This window comes from Thalassophryne amazonica, chromosome 16, assembly GCF_902500255.1.
Source record: "Thalassophryne amazonica chromosome 16, fThaAma1.1, whole genome shotgun sequence".
In the NCBI taxonomy this organism is placed as follows: domain Eukaryota; kingdom Metazoa; phylum Chordata; class Actinopteri; order Batrachoidiformes; family Batrachoididae; genus Thalassophryne; species Thalassophryne amazonica.
Genome location: NC_047118.1, coordinates 1,952,251 through 1,974,135, shown reverse-complemented (window position 1 = coordinate 1,974,135; position 21,885 = coordinate 1,952,251). Strand labels below are relative to the sequence as shown.

General features: G+C 43.4%; 1 protein-coding gene across 3 annotated transcripts in view; it reads left to right on the top strand.

Moving 5' to 3' along the window:
• The window catches only part of mybpc2a (myosin binding protein Ca), a 182,255-nt gene that overhangs the window by 48,051 nt on the left and 112,319 nt on the right, over positions 1–21,885 (top strand). The window contains exon 1 of one of the 3 annotated variants that reach the window (XM_034190182.1): positions 14,669–14,816. The exons of the other annotated variants lie outside the window; for them this stretch is intronic. The gene's annotated coding sequence lies outside the window, so the exon portion shown is untranslated. Of the gene's footprint in view, positions 1–14,668; positions 14,817–21,885 lie in introns of those variants that run through there. 3 annotated transcript variants of the gene reach the window in all.

The window sequence follows — 21,885 nt, the reverse complement described above, 5'->3', positions numbered from 1 at the left end:
TATGCTCTCTCCTTCTAGTACCCCGTCAGCACTCTAGCTGCAGCATTTGAATTAACTGAAGGCTTTTTAGGGTAACTTTTAGGACAACCTGATAATAATGAATTACAATAGTCCAGCCTAGAGGAAATAAATGCATGAATTAGTTTTTCAGCATCACTCTGAGACAAGACCTTTCTGATTTTAGAGATATTGCGTAAATGCAAAAAAGCAGTCCTACATATTTGTTTAATATGCGCTTTGAATGACATATCCTGATCAAAAATGACTCCAAGATTTCTCACAGTATTACTAGAGGTCAGGGTAATGCCATCCAGAGTAAGGATCTGGTTAGACACCATGTTTCTAAGATTTGTGGGCCAAGTACAATAACTTCAGTTTTATCTGAGTTTAAAAGCAGGAAATTAGAGGTCATCCATGTCTTTATGTCTGTAAGACAATCCTGCAGTTAGCTAATTGGTGTGTGTCGTCTGGCTTCATGGATAGATAAAGCTGGGTATCATCTGCGTAACAATGAAAATTTAAGCAATACCGTCTAATAATACTGCCTAAGGGAAGCATATATAAAGTGAATAAAATTGGTCCTAGCACAGAACCTTGTGGAACTCCATAATTAACTTTAGTCTGTGAAGAAGATTCCCCATTTACATGAACAAATTGTAATCTATTAGACAAATATGATTCAAACCACCGCAGCGCAGTGCCTTTAATACCTATGGCATGCTCTAATCTCTGTAATAAAATTTTATGGTCAACAGTATCAAAAGCAGCACTGAGGTCTAACAGAACAAGCACAGAGATGAGTCCACTGTCCGAGGCCATAAGAAGATCATTTGTAACCTTCACTAATGCTGTTTCTGTACTATGATGAATTCTAAAACCTGACTGAAACTCTTCAAATAGACCATTCCTCTGCAGATGATCAGTTAGCTGTTTTACAACTACCCTTTCAAGAATTTTTGAGAGAAAAGGAAGGTTGGAGATTGGCCTATAATTAGCTAAGATAGCTGGGTCAAGTGATGGCTTTTTAAGTAATGGTTTAATTACTGCCACCTTAAAAGCCTGTGGTACATAGCCAACTAACAAAGATAGATTGATCATATTTAAGATCGAAGCATTAAATAATGGTAGGGCTTCCTTGAGCAGCCTGGTAGGAATGGGGTCTAATAACATGTTGATGGTTTGGATGAAGTAACTAATGAAAATAACTCAGACCGAACAATCGGAGAGAAAGAGTCTAACCAAATACCGGCATCACTGAAAGCAGCAAAGATAACGATACGTCTTTGGATGGTTATGAGTAATTTTTTCTCTAATAGTTAAAATTTTGTTAGCAAAGCAAGTCATGAACTCATTACTAGTTAAAGTTAATGGAATACTCAGCTCAATAGAGCTCTGACTCTTGTCAGCCTGGCTACAGTGCTGAAAAGAAACCTGGGGTTGTTCTTATTTTCTTCAATAGTGATGAGTAGAAAGATGTCCCTAGCTTTACGGAGGGCTTTTTTATAGAGCAACAGACTCTTTTTCCAGGCTAAGTGAAGATCTTCTAAATTAGTGAGACGCCATTTCCTCTCCAACTTACGGGTTATCTGCTTTAAGCTACGAGTTTGAGAGTTATACCATGGAGTCAGACACTTCTGATTTAAAGCTCTCTTTTTCAGAGGAGCTACAGCATCCAAAGTTGTCTTCAATGAGGATGTAAAACTATTGACGAGATACTCTATCTCCCTTACAGAGTTTAGGTAGCTACTCTGCACTGTGTTGTTATACTGGCATTAGAGAACATAAAGAAGGAATCATATCCTTAAACCTAGTTACAGCGCTTTCTGAAAGACTTCTAGTGTAATGAAACTTATTCCCTACTGCTGGGTAGTCCATCAGAGTAAATGTAAATGTTATTAAAAAATGATCAGACAGAAGGGAGTTTTCAGGGAATACTGTTAAGTCTTCTATTTCCATACCTAAGTCAGAACAAGATCTAAGATATGATTAAAGTGGTGGGTGGACTCATTTACTTTTTGAGCAAAGCCAATAGAGTCTAATAACTAGATTAAATGCAGTGTTGAGGCTGTCATTCTCAGCATCTGTGTGGATGTTAAAATCGCCCCACTATAATTATCTTATCTGAGCTAAGCACTAAGTCAGACAAAAGGTCTGAAAATTCACAGAGAAAACTCACAGTAACGACCAGGTTGGACGATAGATAATAACAAATAAAACTGGTTTTTGGGACTTCCCATTTGGATGGACAAGACTAAGAGACAAGCTTTCAAATGAATTAAAGCTCTGTCTGGGTTTTTGATTAATTAATAAGCTGGAATGGAAGGATTGCTGCTAATCCACCGCCCCGGCCCGTGCTACGAGCATTCTGACAGTTAGTGTGACTCGGGGGTGTTGACTCATTTTAAACTAACATATTCATCCTGCTGTAACCAGGTTTCTGTAGGCAGAATAAATCAATATGTTGATCAATTATTATATCATTTACCAACAGGGACTTAGAAGAGAGAGACCTAATGTTTAATAGACCACATTTAACTGTTTTAGTCTGTGGTGCAGTTGAAGGTGCTATATTATTTTTTCTTTTGAATTTTTATGCTTAAATAGATTTTTGTCTGGTTATTGGTAGTCTGGGAGCAGGCACCGTCTCTACGGGGATGGGGTAATGAGGGGATGGCAGGGGGAGAGAAGTCGCAGAGAGGTGTGTAAGACTACACCTCTGCTTCCTGGTCCCAACCCTGGATAGGTCACGGTTTGGAGGATTTAAGAAAATTAGCCAGATTTCTAGAATGAGAGCTGCTCCATCCAAAGTGGGATGGATGCCGTCTCTCCTAACAAGACCAGGTTTTCCCCAGAAGCTTTGCCAATTATCTATGAAGCCCACCTCATTTTTTGGACACCACTCAGACAGCCAGCAATTCAAGGAGAACATGCGGCTAAACATGTCACTCCCGGTCTGATTGGGGAGGGGCCCAGAGAAAATTACAGAGTCCGACATTGTTTTTGCAAAGTTACACACGGATTTAATGTTAATTTTAGTGACCTCCGATTGGCGTAACCGGGTGTCATTACTGCCGACGTGAATTACAATCTTACCAAATTACGCTAGCCTTAACCAGCAGTTTCAAATTTCCTTCATGTCGCCCTGCTCTGGCCCCCGGAAGACAATTGACTATGGTTGCTGGTGTCGCTAACTTCACGTTTCTCAAACAAGAGTCGCCAATAACCAGAGTTTTGATCCTCGGCGGTGTGTCGTCGAGTGGGGAAAAACGGTAGAGATGTGAACGGGTTGGCGGTGTACACGGGGCTTCTGTTTAGGGCTACGCTTCCTCCTCACAGTCACCCAGTCGGCCTGCTTTCCCGGCTGCTCGGGATCTGCCAGGGGGTAACTAACGGCGGCTAAGCTACCCATGGTCCGCACCGACTACAGGGGCCTGGCTAGCTGAAGAATTTTCCACGGTGCGGAGCCGAGTCTCCAATTCGCCCAGCCTGGCCTCCAAAGCTACGAATAAGCTACACTTATTACAAGTACCATTACTGCTAAAGGAGGCCGAGGAATAACTAAACATTTCACACCCAGAGCAGAAAAGTGCGGGAGAGAGAGGAGAAGCCGCCATGCTAAATCGGCTAAGAGCTAGTAGCTACGCTAAGCTAGCGGATTCCTAAAACACGCAAAGTGAATAATGTGTAAATAATTTAGAGGTGATTCAGCAGAAGGAGTGCTTTAGTTAAGGCACGTAAAGATTACACTGGGAAACAAATCGTAATCTAGATAACTAGATCAATCTAACTGCGCAGATTAAACAGCTAACAGATACAGAAAAACACAGCTGTGCTCCGGAACAGGAAGTGATACAATACCGCAGTAAGAGCCAACCACCAGTAGAGGCAAGCAAGCAATTTGCTTGCTTGCTTGCTTGCAAAGTTAGAGATGAATGCACCAAATTCATCTAAGAATTCAGAATATGGGCCAGGAGGCCTATATACAGTGACAAAGTAATACGACTGATTTTTATTTTTCTGACCTTGGCAATGTGTAATATCCTGAGCAGAGCGGAGAATCAGATGCTCAAATGAGTGATATTTGTAACCCCAACAGCTAATAAGCTAAACCTAGATTTATAAATAAGAGCAACACCCAAGCCTTGCTTCGCATCACGAGGGACGTGACTAAATGTATATGCTGGTGGGCAGGCCTCATTTAAGGGGAGGACAGCTGTAGATTTAAGCCAGGTTTCACATAGCCCAATCATATCTAAGTGATGATCAATAATTAGATCATTGATCAACATGATTTGAGGACAGTGATCTTATGTTAATGAGACCCAGTCTAAGGACCTCAGTGGGGTTGACAGTTGAACTGTTTGGGTTTAGGGGTGGTTCCCGAGTAGCATATATAAGATGCCTAGAAGTAAGTTTGGGTTTAAGACATTCCACGCGCGTTGTAGGTAGCAGACACGAAATCTTTGCTATTGCTGGAACAACCACTGGGCCATCCTCAATTTCAACATCATCCAATATAGTAATGGGTATTAAGTTTGCAAAGCATATCCCTCTATGATTTTTATGGACACGACTACGGAAGCAGACCACAGTCTCAACTTGTTGAAATTCCCTCCCTTGCAAATAAACTGCACTATCACCATAGTGGATTTTCTGCACTAAATTTCCCGCTAAACTAATGGATTCCACACCCATATTTGTCATAAGCCTTGCAGGGTCTCTAATCACCTGCTCTGTGGTCTGCTGTAGATTCCTAATGTTACCCTCCCTGTAGAGCTCTATCTATGTTCGCAGACAAGATGGTGGCGCCTTCCCCAGTAGGGTGGAGGCCGTCCGGCATCAACAAGCCATGGTGGCCCCAGAACAAAGGCCAGTTATCAATAAAGCTAAAGCCTTGCTGTCTACAAAACTGCACCAGCCACCTATTTAACGATGTCAGCCTGCTACATTTAATACATTTAACGTCAGCTGGTGTCTGTAACCTGACTTTGCGGGTGATAGAATCCTCCGCAAAGTCAGGTAGGTCCTGGCGCTAGTCGCATAGAATGTCAACTAGCACCGGGGCCCACCAGACTATGCAGGAGCAAACTGTGCATCACTTTGGCAACACTGATGTTAGTTGGTGTCCCAGAAAAAATTTCAACATGCCTAAAATCTTGGACATTCATGCTAAAAGGCCTGCAAGAGTTGAGCTCCGCTACCGCTACTTCACCTCTGCTAGTACGCTCTTAGTGGTTGATTCCTCTCTGCCGGCCTCCACTGGCCAACGTCAGAGGCTTGACTGGATGCACTACCTCCTCTGGATCCCTTAGGCCTGAAGGAATGTGAAGGAATATGTAGAACCTGTCTTGATGGTGCACCAGTAGCAAGTGATGCAGTTTATACAGGCTACGTCACCTGATGTCACAATCGTTGAGTCAGAGGTCAGCTCCTCCAAGCTATGCTACGGCTGCATGGAGTGCACTACCAAAAGTGCCAGCCCACTGTCCCAGCTCAAAAAAGCTGGGACAGTGGGCTTTACTCAATTCTCTTAAATTAATCAGACACGACCATCTGTATCCCTCTTTAACATGTCATGACAGTTTGAGTTGTACAACCCCAATTCCAATGAAGTTGGGAAGTTGTGTAAAATGTAAATTAAAACAAAATACAATGATTTGCAAATCCTTTTCAACATATATTCAATTGAATACACCACAAAGACAATATATTTAATGTTCAAACTGATAAACATTATTGTTTTTGTCCAAGTATTTGCTCATTTTGAAATGGATGCCTGCAACACATTTTAAAAAAGCTGGGACAGTGGTATGTTTACCACTGTGTTACAAGTCATTGTATTCTGTTTTTATTTACATTTTACACAACGTCCCAACTTCACTGGACTTGGGGTTGTACATACATACAACAAAATTTGACCTCTGTCTTTAACCCATCCTAATAAGAGTAAGACACAATCCAACCACTAGGCGCAGTGAGCAGTCGCAGTACGCGGCCTGGGGACCCCAGATAGAGACCCTTGCTTGGATAGGGACAGAGAGAGCAGCAGACCCTAAATCAAGGTTGCCACCACTGGGGACGCTCTTCGTATGATGTCTGCTCAAAGTTTTGAGCACACACAAAACTTTACGATGGACTCGTCAGATGTCAGCTGATGCATTTAACAAATGAAAAAATATTTGTATAGGACAAAAAGTGGATGGAAATGAATATCTAAATTTTGTGGCTGCTCATACGTTACCTCAGTCCATTACACTGTGACAGCTGCTTCATAGATATGACATTTTTATATCTGTTCATGTCCGTTTTTGTCCCAGAGAAGTCCATTTCTCACTTGATAAATGCATTCCTTGTCATCTGATGTCCGGTGAGTCTGTCAGAAATTTTTGTGCATGCTCAAATCTTTGAGCAGACATCAGACGAGAGCTTCCCTGATGGTTGCACATTTGTTGAGTGTTTCTTATGTGTATTGTTTGATACTTGCTCCCTAGCTTGACAGTGGATAGTCTGGTAGTCATTAGTTTTATTGTCATTACCATTATCATTAACACATCACATATATGTTACCTGTTCGCCTTCTCTTCATGTCCATTGGTAAAGTCGCTAACATTTGGTGGTTGCCCACTCATAACATCAGGGCCACAAATCCACTGGACTGGACAGATGGATTATGAGATTTTTGCGACTGGACAAATTATTTAAATTGGCTTCTAATCAGTTTACTCAATCAGTGTGACTTCAGGCTAACTGTAGCTAATCCATATTCTGTAAGGACCACCTGACAGATAACAAACTCCTCCAGTTATCACCATATAATTCTCAATCCAATGTTTAATTCTAAACAGTTAAAATAAGAATATTTAACCATGTGTGTAGTGTATTACATACATCACCCCGTTGATAAAACACTTTACATTACAATGTGAAACTCCTAACTTTTTATTGATTTGTGAATTGTAACATTGAAAAACAGTTATGTTACAGTCCTACACTTCGCATTGTTTCTTCACTGAATAAAATATAAATGCAACACTTTTGTTTTTGTTCCCATTTTTCATGAGCTGAACTCAAAGATCTAAAACATTTTCTATATCGACAAAAGACCTACTTTTCTCAAATGTTGTTCACAAATCTGTGTTAGTGAGCACTTCTTTGCAGAGATAACCCATCCCACCTTACAGGTGTGGCATATCATACCACCATTTGCCTCACGCACTGCAACACATCTCCTTCACACAGAGCTGATGAGTAGCCAGACGCCATCGAATGTGATCATTACGACAACAAACTGCAGTCAGGTCGAGACCCCGATGAAGATGGCGAGCATGCAGATGATCTTTCCTGAGACAGTTTCTGACAGTTTGTGCAGAAATTCTTTGGTTCTGCAAACCGATTGTTGCAGCAGCTGTCCGGGTGGCTGGTCTCAGACGATCTTGGAGGTGAACATGCCGGATGTGGAGGTCCTGGGCTGGTGTGGTAACATGGTTGTGTGGCCAATACTGCCAAATTCTCTGAAATGCCTTTGGAGACGGCTTATGGTAGAGAAATGAACATTCAGTTCACAGGCAACAGCTCTGGTTGACATTCCTGCAGTCAGCATGACAACTGCATGCTCCCTCAAAACTTGCGACATCTGTGTCATCGTGCTGTTTGATAAAACTGCATATTTCACAGTGGCCTTTTATTGTGGCCAGCCTAAGGCACACCTGTGCAATAATCATGCTGTCTAATCAGCATCTTGATATGGCACACCTGTGAGGTGGGATTGATTCTCTCAGCAAAGAAGGGCTCACTGACACAGATATAGACAGATTTGTCAACAATATTTGAGAGAAATAGGTCTTTTGTGTATATAGAAAATGTTTTACATCTTTGAGTTCAGCTCATAAAAAGAGGAGCAAAAACAAAAGTCTTGCACTGATATTTTTTATTCAGTGTATTAATCAGGGATTTTACTCAAATAGGTAACTGTCCCAAATCTTTAAGCTTTATCAGCTGATTCTCAGACTGAGTGTGGACTTAGTTTTACTTAGTAACCTCCATGAAAATCACAGCAACTGTCTAATGTCAGAATGTAGACTGTAAACACTCAAAATGTCCCTTAGGGGTCGTCTCCAATTTCGGCTTTGCCCACTTAGCATTCCAATGAAACCTTTCAGCCATTCAGAAACATCTGAACTTGGATTCGTCCTCAGGGGCTCTCTTGATTAAAATATCAAATTAACTAAACCCATAAAAGCAGAGAGGTGCTGACAGTGTGGCTTTCTGGATTTATGGAGGAGCACGACCTGATTTGACAGGTGGCCCTTGATTCTCAGTGCAGCTGTTTTTGCTAGACTTACTCAGCATTAACTCTCCTTGGGAAGGTAAAACTAATCTTCAGAAACCCCAACTGGTAAAGCTGCTGCAACCTTTGTATACCAAGATGTCTGTTAAGATTCAATATGGAAGGCAGAAACTTCAAAAATAAATATAAATTTATGTCTTTTAAATGAACTGTTATATTTTCTGACATCGGTCGTTGGCTATGGCAATCCCTGGTGGCGAGGAAGATGGTCTCTCAGTCAACTCAACCGAGACACACCCATACGTTGGATTGCTTAATGCTGACAAACACACATTCCTTGACAGATCCTTAGCCTGGTCCGATGGCTGGGAAATCCCAGACAATCGGGGGTCTGAGGACCTGCTACAACCTTTGTCCAACTTCACAGCCACGGGTTACCAGCCATGGACTCCTCCTAAGAGACAACGAACATCACCATAAACAAATACTACGCTTCCCAATGGCTGGGTCCCCAGAAGTCACTGAAAGCCTGGAGCTTACTGTTGATCCTGGATAAAGAGCAACCCAGACACTGCAACTCCTTACTCGACTAATCAAGTGCTGCAACCAGGCCCCACATTATCAAAAGAAATTAACAGCATCATCTCTCAAGTGAAGGAAGTGAAACTTTCTTCATGGACAAAGATAATATTGCTGGACCTGACAATATGCCACAAAACCCCAGAGCAAGAGCCAGGACACCTCTCTGATGACGACCAGAATTCACTGGTAAGAAAGCAGAGACAATGCCCCAACTCGGCACAGTACTTGTGGTCCCTGTGTATCGGCCAGCCACGAGGGACAACTTACCATTTGGGACACATGTTCTATGGTAACAAGAGAATTTGGCTCTCTGGAGAACTTGTCCCGGGTTAGGCTTGAGTTAGGATTGGAGTTAGGGGTTCTGGTTAGCCCTTGGTCTGGTTCACAACAGTGGCCGATTTCTCCTGTACCCTTTGCTACATGTCCTGCTTGCTGAAAAAGGTTCTTGTTTCTTCTCCTCCTTCACTGCTAATAAATTTGCTCATGTTTCTGAGTCTGATGGACGTCTTTAGAACGTAATGTCCTTCTTTTGTCCATGATGATTGGTGCAGCCATTCATCAACATGAAACCACCTCAAAAAGATGGAATATTGAACAGGATTAATGCTTTGCTAGTTGTAACAGTCAGAGTGAACATCTCTTGGTAACCAAGATTGTGAATGAACATTGTGAATAATTTCAACATTTAATGGCATCACTTGTAGTTTGTCTATTGTGCCACACAAGCAAAAGTACAGAAGTTGACTTTTGACAAATTTCACTTGTCTGATTGATTTTCTCTTTATATATTCTGTAGTTGTTGTGCAGTCAGACTTTGCACAAAACCATAATTTAATATTTAGTATCCCGATGTCTTTGTGGGTTTCGGTGAATTTTAGTTGTCTGATGTTTCAACGGACACTAACTAATAACTCCCTCTTCCCAGGTAACCTGAACACATCATGTGATGTGTGACTCAGATGTGTGACTATGCTCAGATCTTTGGAAAAATTGCTTTTTGCACATTTTGTTCTGTTAACAACCTCTTGGTTTCAAAAACAATTAAGTAATTTAAATGTGAGTGCTCATTAACAAGTCTGTGGTGCCCAAAGACACACAAGTGCTTTTCAGAAAATAAAAATGTGTTTTCTGGAGTGTGAGAGCACGTTTGATTTATGTGTGTGTGGTTTGTCATCTTGAACTCAACACGATCACTGGACCAATTAACACTTGTGTTTAATGCAGAGATAATATACACATGATGTCTTGTTTGTACCCCGATGTACCATGTCCTGATGGTAAGAAAAATTAATATGTTACATCACCGTGCTGACAAGCAAGACTTACAGAGGTACATCAGTTTTATTGTAAATAAAGTAGTGAAAGAATAAAGAGGGGCTTTTGTCCAGAACTGAAATGAGATTGAACAGCTTTGGTCATGTTCTGTCGGGGTTTCAGAAGATACAGAGTCGATTGTAACGTCTTCAGAGGTGATCTGAGGAGTTCGGTTATTCCCTTGGGCCAGTCAGTTCCAGAGAGCTCTTTAGTCACCCGTCACTTGTCAGATGGTCCCTAATGGTTTATTCACTGGAACAACAAATGCACTGAACTGTTGTGAAGGAAGTAAGACTTTTATTGTCAGTGTACATACAGGGATACATGCACGAAAACTGTCCTCTCTATTGAAACCCTTCCTGAATATAGTTACACCAATCCAACCACCAAGGAGCATTGGGAACTCACAGTCTGGTTCCTGGAGACTAGCTCCATGCTTTGGCCAAGAGCAGAAAAAGGAGCATGACCCTAATGTATGTGATTTTGATGGTGGAGAACATGCATGGAGAAAATGTCATGGAGACATTTTGCAACTTGTTTGTCTTTCACATTTTCGGTGGTTACGCCACAGCCAATCACAGAGCGTGGTGTGATAACCAATAGCAGCCGACGTATCAGATGGACCAATCACAGCCCTGTTTTCAAAAACACGCTACCAGTTCTCTTGTATAAGAGACTGTGGTACCAGTGCTAGTGCGGATCTGGCTGTATCCGCTGTGGCGACCCCGAACAAAAACAGGAGCAGCCAAATGGACAACAACAAATTATGTACAATTTGTACATGTTCAAATCAAATCATCATTTGTTAATGTTGTGCAAATCAAAGAATATGTGTTTGTAGATCACCCTCTGTGCATTTGCATGTTTTAATATTGAGACAAATTTAACTCCATAGAAAGTTAGCTTTGAGTTAGCGAAAGTTAGCGTGCAAGCTAATGTCCACAAAAAGTCTTGTAAATGACACCACAAGTGTTATGAGGTTACAGTTTAGAAGTGTTTATTTCTCACTGTTTTTACATAATATACCAGAAACCTAAGCAGTTAGCAAGTCGCTAAACTAGGAAGTGACGTCACCATGCTAACCTCTGTAAAATGTCTTAGAAATAGGTTCAGAGGTGTTAATAGGTTCCAAAGACAGCGTTTTCAGTTTTAGAAGTGCTTACTTCTCACAGGTTTTTACATAATATGTTCGATGTCACTGACATTAATGAGCGAAGCTCTTCACTATCTATGTATATATCATCAAACGATTTTTTGTGCCACTTCCGGTTTGTGGCTTCATCTACCATTGAGTGAGCTTGCTTCGCTCATAATATATGAGAAACATGTATATAACACACAAACAAAGCGGTTTTGAAGAAACCAGCAACTGACGTCACAGTGCGGCTCACTGCGTCACTCAAGCACGAAACGGATCAGAATGTGACCTTTAAAACCTCTTAAAATACATCAGGATTAGCCATCTTCGAAGTTGTCCAAGGTCTGCGCCCCAAGAATGTTCCCTGTGAATTTGAATACCGTCTGTGTACGCATATGTTCCAGTAATATTACTGCAACAGACGGACGGACAGATGGACGGACGCCAGGTCCTTCCCAATATCCGATGGCCACATGTTGGCCTCGGGTAAAAAATGGTACTGCATGGTAAATCTGTCTGGAGAAGACATTTGTCAAAAAACTGAGTGACTGTATAGAAGAGTGAGGAAAGCCCCAAGACCCCAGACAACCCAGAAGAACTATAGGCGTCTGTGACTGTGATTAGTAATTAATTTCGACTTAAGGTCATGAATATGTGCAGAATCCTCTTTTACATACTGCTGTCTACATCATGTTGTCACTGATGGTGTTTGTGCTTTTATCTCTTAACAGAAATATCAGACACTCCCATTTCAGATCATTTCCCTATTCTTTTTGACGTTCTTGGTCCTCCACCTGTCAGTAAGCTCCCGCCCCACCTTATCGCGCGGGATTATTACTCTTCAACTGCTGGGGAATTTGCAACTGCTTTTGTGAATATGGAGATTCCTACCTATTATGAAGAGTCTCTCCCTCAAGGCCCAGATAGCCTTTTATCATCTTTCCATACCACCTGTCTGGGATCCTTGACAAAATCGCTCCTTTTAGGTGCAGGTCTTCTAAACCAAGGGCTGACCCCTGACTAAATGACACTACTCATGCAATCAGGCAGCACTGCAGACAGGCAGAAACATCACTGTGTCATGTCCCGGCCGTTTCCAGGCTTCAGCCCATATGTCCTTCTTCATTAGTTCTGTTCCTTTGGCCATCAGCCTCGTTTTGTTAATTACCTTTTTTCTTCATGTGGGGTTTTTTTTCCATGTTCTGATTTTTGCTTAGTCACTTTCTTCCTTTGTTACTTTTCACCTCAGTTATGTTTTAGGCTTGTTTGTTATTGCCTCTTTCTTCACGTTTATTCAATGTTCTCATATTGCTTTGTCACTTTCTTTCTTTGTTACTTTACAGCTATGTTTTAGTTCCATTCTAGTTTACCCACAGTCTGTTTTTATGTTTCAGCATTTAGTGTTTGTTTGCTTATGTTACTGTTCTCTCTTCTGTTAAGTATTTGGGTATTTCTGGTTTTGGTTTTCAGTTTGTTTTCTTGTAGTTCTTTTGTCTGTTCTAGTAGGTTTATTGTATTATTTCCCATGATTCACTTATCACGTTCTTGTATTTGTACTATCTCTTATTGTCATGTTTGTATCTGATCACCTTTCTCTTGCTCCTGCTTGTCAGTCTCTCATTGTTTCCACAGTCTTTTCCGGATCACTGCACTCTCAGTTCCGCACCTGCACTTTGTCCTCTCAGTCAGCCACGCCCCTTCATCTGTCATTCTCTTGCCCATTTGTCACCGCCCTTCTGCATCATTGGCCTCTTAGCTGTCACCTGACCACGCCCCCCTTTCCAGGCCTTTCCTCCTCCCGTGCACCTCATTTCCTGATTAACACCCTGTCCCTATTTAACCTGCGTCTGTTCACTTCTTCCCCGCTCGTTCGTTGATTCACTCACTTATCAGCCTCTTGTGTCGTTTCTTGTTTTGCCTAGCCTTGTTTTGGACTATGTTTTGTGTTCTGGATCCTGTTTTTTGCTCTGCTATGACATACCTGTTTGCTCGTGTTTTGACCTTGCTTGTTCTTTGGACCAAGTCTTTTGCTTAATCCTTGTCAAGTACTTTTGCTCCGTGGACTGCCTTGCTGTTAACGATCCCTAGCCTGATAAACCACCGGTCGCCAGGATCAAGACCTGATACAATCAAGAGGATTTTTGATGACCTTCAATTTTTTTTTATTTGTTTTCGTGACTGTTTCTCTCCAAAAGAGAAATTTGATTATCTTGAGCAGGCATGGGAAATCGTGGAAGACAATGAATGGCTTTATGAACGCTTCCCTGATCTGCAAGACCTGGACACGATTTTTTCTGGCACTACACTTCCTGACTGGATAAAACATCCAGAGACCCACCCGTGTTCACAGCCCCTGCCTGTCGATGACGTCGCTGAATGGAGCGATTGTGATGACGATGACGAAGACAATTCGTCGGAGTCAGAACAGTTCGTGGTACAGGACTCGGTAAACGTATTGTTCAAGGTACAGGACTTGTTTTTTGAATACCATGACAATCTGAGTCCACAGAACCGACGTAGCGTTCTGTCGGACCTTGATCAGCTGTTACAAGCTGAGCCTGACGTGGTTCGCTCTTTTCCTGACCTTGAGAACATAAAGGCTCAGTTTAAGCAGGGCCTTCTTCCGCCATGTATCGAAGATCCGATTGAGTTCATGTTTGAATCAGACATCACCGCAGCCTGTTCGACCGCACCACGGCACATAACGATATCAGACGCAGCCTGGTGTGCATCAGGAAAAGAACCGGCTGCACCTGCAAACCGAAGACACCGGGACCACGACCACGCTCAACACCATGCAAGCCCTTCACGAGCACCACCTAAGTCCGCACCACGAACGACTCACATGGCTTCCACACGCTCGCCGGCCTCCTCATGCCCGACTTCCCAACGTCTCCGGGCCACAACAACGGCTGTTCTCGCCTTCCTCCTGTTCCAGCTCCTCGACAGCCCTGCGCGCCTGTGCCACCGAAGACCATGCGCTTCGCACCTGCAGCTGCTCCAGTCTCCATGCCAGCGGCAACCAGCGACGCTTCCCAGCCGGCCCGGTCTCCATGCGCACTGCACCAGCGGACTGGAGCAATCTCCGCACCTGCGGCACCCTCCCGCCGAACCAGTCTCTGTGCGCATCACTCCAGCGGTTTGCTCCAGACTCCACGCCAGCTGCACCAGCGGCTGCTCCAGTCTCCACGCCAGCGGCACCTGCGACGCTTCCAGCCAGCCCGGTCTCCATGCGCAATGGGCCGGCGACTGGAGCAATCTCGCACCTGCGGCACCAGCGACTGCTCCAGGACTCCATGCCACGGCTGCATTGGACTTTGCGCGCACCGCGCCAGCACCTGTTCCAGCGCACGCCGCACCACAACCAGTCTCAAGGCCAGACGGTGCGTCGTTCACACGCATGCCGTCGGGGACCTTCCCCTCCTGCACCTCCTCATCCTGCTCCAGCTTCACTGCCGGCACAGAAGATGACGATCAAGGACACAACCTGAGAGGGTTAGTGACATTTTTGCTGAAACTGTATTTGTTGCGGGTCTATTTTGTACTCACGTTGTTTTCCTCTGTGCTTTGTTGGTTCAAAGCCCCACGCCTACTCCTGGGGTGGACCATGTCTGACCTTAACTCACAGTTTCAGAACGTCATGACCTGGCTGTTGGGTAAATATTTGTTCTTAGGGGTCTCCCCAGGGGGCGGTTGTGGGTTCATGAAAACATTTTCCATCTCACGCCTGTTTAAACTTCTCTCTCACGCCTCCAAGTACTTCTGGCCATGCCAATTATCCACAGTCTTGATGTACCTTCTCGTGCAGGACATTCGGCACCCTGAGCTAATGCAGGGATTTTCTGGTTTGGTACTTGTGTTGGGTCTGGTTTTGTTTGTTTTCTGTCTGCACTTTTGCCTCGTTTATGGGGAATTTTTTGCTTTTTTGGGGTTTTGTTCAAGAACTTTTATTTTCTGTATGAGGGCTCTTTTCTGTCTTGTTTTTGTCATTGTTGTAAGGTAGTGTGTATGCGCCTAAGTGTCTTGTGTTACCGTACCTGGAATGTGAATGCCCTCTGTTTTGCGTGTGGCTTAGCTCTGCTCCCTTTTGCCCAGTGGCTTCTACGCATGGTGGGACTCCTCCTGAGGAGGTTGTTTTCTGTACACCACTGTTTTGGTGCTATTCGTCCTAAACCTGGCCCCGATTGTTCTTTGGGAACCACGCTAGGGGCCGGTTTGTCCCAAGGCCGAGTTCCTGCTGTCTCCACGCCCGTTTCTCCACGGGTCCACTCCCCTGACCTCGTGGTAACTCACGACCCGGGTGTGTATCGCGTGCCCAGGCCCTTTGTTGAGCCGTATTGTCGCCCGCCTGGGGGCCTCTTTCCTGCCCTGGCTATGCCCAGTTTTGGGTCCCTCGACCACCTGCCCGGGTACTGTTATTCCTCGTTTCCTCTGCCTGTTTGCTGGGGTCTGTTGTCAGACATCCTGGGGTTTGTTTTTTTTTCGGCCCTCTTGTGCGCCCTCCTCTCGTTCTGCCCTCTGTCCCTGTTCCCCTGCCGCCCTCCCGGTGTCGGGTTCCGGGGGGTGCCCGGGGGCACCCGCTTGGGGCGGGGTACTGTCATGTCCGCCGTTTCCAGGCTTCAGCCCATATGTCCCTTCTTCATTTAGTTCTTCCTTTGGCATCAGCCTCGTTTTGTTAATTACCTTTTTCTTCATGTGGTTTTTTTTTTCCATGTTCTGATTTTGCTTAGTCACTTTCTTCCTTTGTTACTTTTCACCTCAGTTATGTTTAGTCTTGTTTTGTTATTGCCTCTTCTTCACGTTTTATTCAATGTCTCATATTGCTTTGTCACTTTCTTTCTTTGTACTTTACAGCTATGTTTAGTTCCATTCTAGTTTATCCACAGTCTGTTTTTATGTTTTCAGCATTTAGTGTTTGTTTGCTTATGTTACTGTTCTCTCTTCTGTTAAGTATTTGGGTATTTCTGGTTTGGTTTTCAGTTTTGTTTTCTTGTAGTTCTTCTGGTCTGTTCTTAGTAGGTTTATTGTATTATTCCCATGATTCACTTATCACGTTCCTGTATGCTTTTCAGTTTGTTCAAGTTAGGGTGGTTTTCTTTGTACTATCTCTTATGTCATGTTGTAATCTATCACCTTTCTCTTGCTCCTGCTCTGTCCAGTCTCTCATTGTTTCCACAGTCTTTTCCGGATCACTGCACTCTCAGTTCCGCACCTGCACTTTGTCCTCTCAGTCAGCCACGCCCCTTCATCTTCATTCTTGCCCATTTGTCACCGCCCTTCTGCATCATTGGCCTCTTAGCTGTCACCTGACCACGCCCCCCTTTCCAGGCCTTTCCTCCTCCACGTGCACCTCATTTCCTGATTAACACCTGTCCCTATTTAACCTGCGTCTGTTCACTTCTTCCCCGCTCGTTCGTTGATTCACTCACTTACCAGCCTCTTGTGTCGTTCTTGTTTTGCCTAGCCTTGTTTTTGGACTCTGGTTTGTGTTCTGGATCCTGTTTTTTGCCTCTGCTCTGACATACCTGTTTGCTCGTGTTTTGACCTTGCTTGTTCTTTGGACCACGTCTTTTGCTTAATCCTTGTCAAGTACTTTTGCTCCGTGGACTGCCTTGCTGTTAACGATCCCTAGCCTGAATAAACCACCCTTTAAGTATATTTCCTTTTGTCGAGCCTGCATTTGTGTCCTGCCCTCGTCCAGTCCTGACACACTGGAAGAAGGACAGACTACATGTGTCATTGGAGATTCTTAAGGACAATCTTGCTCGGTATCAGAGGGCAGTGAAGGAAGCTAAGTCCCAGTATCTGTCTGACATTATTTCCACAAATGGACATAGCCCTCACGTGTTGTTCAACACAATTAATTTGGTTGTGAACCCCCGCACCCCTCATTTTGAAAATGCCACTGTTTCTACCTGTGAGGACTTCTTACATTTTTTCATGGATAAGGTGATGTCAGTGAGAGCACTGAGAAGCTGCAGTATCAATCTGGAGGAGTCTGTTACTACAGCGCACTCTGCAGTGTTTGATCATTTTGATCCCATCACTTTGACATCCCTCACTGAGGGTCACTAACTGCCCTTTAGATTTTCTTCCTGCTAAATTACTGAAAGAACTGTTCACCACTGTTGGCCCGTCCCTCTTGATTTTAATGAACATGTCGGCTTGCCTCTACTGGTGGTTGGCTCTCACTGCGGTATTGTATCACTTCCTGTTCCGGAGCACAGCGGTGTTTTTCTGTATCTGTTAGCTGTTTAATCTGCGCAGTTAGATTGATCTAGATAACTAAATAACGATTTGTTTCACAGTGTAATCTTCACGTGCCTTAACTAAAGCACTCCTTCTGCTGAATCACCTCTAATTATTACACATTATTCACTTCGTGTGTTTTTAGGAATCCCCTAGCTTAGCGCGAGCTACTAGCTCTTAGCCGGTTTAGCATGGCGGCTTCTCATGTCTCTCCCGCACTTTTCTGTTCTGGGTGTGATATGTTTAGTTATTTCCTCTCGGCCTCCTTTAGCAGTAATGGTACTTGTATAAGTGTAGCTTATTCGTAGCTTTGGAGGCCAGGCTGGGCGAATTGGAGACTTCGGCTCCGCACCATGGAAAAATTCTACAGCCTAGCCAGGCCCCTGTAGTCGGTGCGGTCCAAGGTAGCTTAGGCCACCGTTAGTTCCCCTCTGGCAGATCCCGAGCAAGCCGGGAAAGCAGGCTGACTGGGTGACTGTGAGGAGGAAGCGTAGTCCTAAACAGAAGCCCCGTGTACACCGCCAACCCGTTCACATTTCTAACCATTTTTCCCACTCGGCGACACACCCGCCGAGGATCAAACTCTGGTTATTGGCGACTCTGTTTTGAGAAATGTGAAGTTAGCGACACCAGCAACCATAGTCAATTGTCTTCCGGGGGCCAGAGCAGGCGACATTGAAGGAATTTGAAACTGCTGGCTGAGGCTAAGCGTAAATTTGGTAAGATTGTAATTCACGTCGGCAGTAATGACACCCGGTTACGCCAATCGGAGGTCACTAAAATTAACATTGAATCGGTGTGTAACTTTGCAAAACAATGTGGGACTCTATAGTTTTCTCTGGGCCCTCTCCCCAATCGGGAGTGACATGTTTAGCCGCATGTTCTCCTTGAATTGCTGGCTGTCTGAGTGGTGTCCAAAAAATGAGGTGGGCTTCATAGATAATTGTCAAAGCTTCTGGGGAAAACCTGGTCTTGTTAGGAGAGACGGCATCCATCCCACTTTGGATGGAGCAGCTCTCATTTCTAGAAATCTGGCCAGTTTTCTTAAATCCTCCAAACCGTTTAATCATATCTTAGATCTTGTTCTGACTTATGGTATGGAAATTGAAGACTTAACAGTATTCCCTGAAAACTCCCTTCTGTCTGATCATTTCTTGATAACATTTACATTTACTCTGATGGACTACTCAGCAGTGGGGAATAAGTTTCATTACACTAGAAGTCTTTCAGAAAGCTCTGTAACTAGGTTTAAGGATATGATTCCTTCTTTATGTTCTCTAATGCCATATACCAACACAGTGCAGAGTAGCTACCTAAACTCTGTAAGTGAAATAGAGTATCTCGTCAATAGTTTTACATCCTCATTGAAGACAACTTTGGATGCTGTAGCTCCTCTGAAAAAGAGAGCTTTAAATCAGAAGTGCCTGACTCCGTGGTATAACTCACAAACTCGTAGCTTAAAGCAGATAACCCGTAAGTTGGAGAGGAAATGGCATCTCACTAATTTAGAAGATCTTCACTTAGCCTGGAAAAAGAGTCTGTTGCTCTATAAAAAGCCCTCCGTAAAGCTAGGACATCTTACTACTCATCACTAATTGAAGAAAATAAGAACAACCCCAGGTTTCTTTTCAGCACTGTAGCCAGGCTGACGAAGAGTCAGAGCTCTATTGAGCCGAGTATTCCTTTAACTAGTAATGACTTCATGACTTTCTTTGCTAATAAAATTTTAACTATTGGAGAAAAAATGACTCATAACCATCCCAAAGACGTATCGTTATCTTTGGCTGCTTTCAGTGATGCTGGTATTTGGTTAGACTCTTTCTCCCCGATTGTTCTGTCTGAGTTATTTTCATTAGTTACTTCATCCAAACCATCAACAGGTCTATTAGACCCCATTCCTACCAGGCTGCTCAAGGAAGCCCTACCATTATTTAATGCTTCGATCTTAAATATGATCAATCTATCTTTATTAGTTGGCTATGTACCACAGGCTTTTAAGGTGGCAGTAATTAAACCATTACTTAAAAAGCCATCACTTGACCCAGCTATCTTAGCTAATTATAGGCCAATCTCCAACCTTCCTTTTCTCTCAAAAATTCTTGAAAGGGTAGTTGTAAAACAGCTAACTGATCATCTGCAGAGGAATGGTCTATTTGAAGAGTTTCGGTCAGGTTTTAGAATTCATCATAGTACAGAAACAGCATTAGTGAAGGTTACAAATGATCTTCTTATGGCTTCGGACAGTGGACTCATCTCTGTGCTTGTTCTGTTAGACATCGGTGCTGCTTTTGATACTGTTGACCATAAAATTTTATTACAGAGATTAGAGCATGCCATAGGTTTTAAAGGCACTGCGCTGCGGTGGTTTGAATCATATTTGTCTAATAGATTACAATTTGTTCATGTAAATGGGGAATCTTCTTCACAGACTAAGGTTAATTATGGAGTTCCACAAGGTTCTGTGCTAGGACCAATTTTATTCACTTTATACATGCTTCCCTTAGTTAGTATTATTAGACGGTATTGCTTAAATTTTCATTGTTACGCAGATGATACCCAGCTTTATCTATCCATGAAGCCAGAGGACACACACCAATTAGCTAAACTGCAGGATTGTCTTACAGACATAAAGACATGGATGACCTCTAATTCCTGCTTTTAAACTCAGATAAAACTGAAGTTATTGTACTTGGCCCCACAAATCTTAGAAACATGGTGTCTAACCAGATCCTTACTCTGGATGGCATTACCCTGACCTCTAGTAATACTGTGAGAAATCTTGGAGTCATTTTTGATCAGGACATGTCATTCAATGCGCATATTAAAAAAATATGTAGGACTGCTTTTTTGCATTACCGCAATATCTCTAAAATTAGAAAGGTCTTGTCTCAGAGTGATGCTGAAAAACTAATTCATGCATTTATTTCCTCTAGGCTGGACTATTGTAATTCATTATTATCAGGTTGTCCTAAAAGTTCCCTGAAAAGCCTTCAGTTAATTCAAAATGCTGCAGCTAGAGTACTGACGGGGACTAGAAGGAGAGAGCATATCTCACCCATATTGGCCTCTCTTCATTGGCTTCCTGTTAATTCTAGAATAGAATTTAAAATTCTTCTTCTTACTTATAAGGTTTTGAATAATCAGGTCCCATCTTATCTTAGGGACCTCATAGTACCATATCACCCCAATAGAGCGCTTCGCTCTCAGACTGCAGGCTTACTTGTAGTTCCTAGGGTTTGTAAGAGTAGAATGGGAGGCAGAGCCTTCAGCTTTCAGGCTCCTCTCCTGTGGAACCAGCTCCCAATTCAGATCAGGGAGACAGACACCCTCTCTACTTTAAGATTAGGCTTAAAACTTTCCTTTTTGCTAAAGCTTATAGTTAGGGCTGGATCAGGTGACCCTGAACCATCCCTTAGTTATGCTGCTATAGACGTAGACTGCTGGGGGGTTCCCATGATGCACTGTTTCTTTCTCTTTTTGCTCTGTATGCACCACTCTGCATTTAATCATTAGTGATCGATCTCTGCTCCCCTCCACAGCATGTCTTTTCCTGGTTCTCTCCCTCAGCCCCAACCAGTCCCAGCAGAAGACTGCCCCTCCCTGAGCCTGGTTCTGCTGGAGGTTTCTTCCTGTTAAAAGGGAGTTTTTCCTTCCCACCGTAGCCAAGTGCTTGCTCACAGGGTGTCGTTTTGACCGTTGGGGTTTTACATAATTATTGTATGGCCTTGCCTTACAATATAAAGCGCCTTGTGGCAACTGTTTGTTGTGATTTGGTGCTATATAAAAAATTGATTGATTGATTGATTTTTGTTAAAGCTTATAGTTAGGGCTGGATCAGGTGACCCTGAACCATCCCTTAGTTATGCTGCTATAGACGTAGACTGCTGGGGGGTTCCCATGATGCACTGTTTCTTTCTCTTTTTGCTCTGTATGCACCACTCTGCATTTAATCATTAGTGATCGATCTCTGCTCCCCTCCACAGCATGTCTTTTTCCTGGTTCTCTCCCTCAGCCCCAACCAGTCCCAGCAGAAGACTGCCCCTCCCTGAGCCTGGTTCTGCTGGAGGTTTCTTCCTGTTAAAAGGGAGTTTTTCCTTCCCACTGTAGCCAAGTGCTTGCTCACAGGGGGTCGTTTTGACCGTTGGGGTTTTTACGTAATTATTGTATGGCCTTGCGTTACAATATAAGGCGCCTTGGGGCAACTGTTTGTTGTGATTTGGCGCTATATAAATAAAATTGATTGATTGATTGATTGATGTCTTTAAGTTCAGGATGTTTTCCTGACGCTTTCAAACATGCTGTGGTGAGACCATTG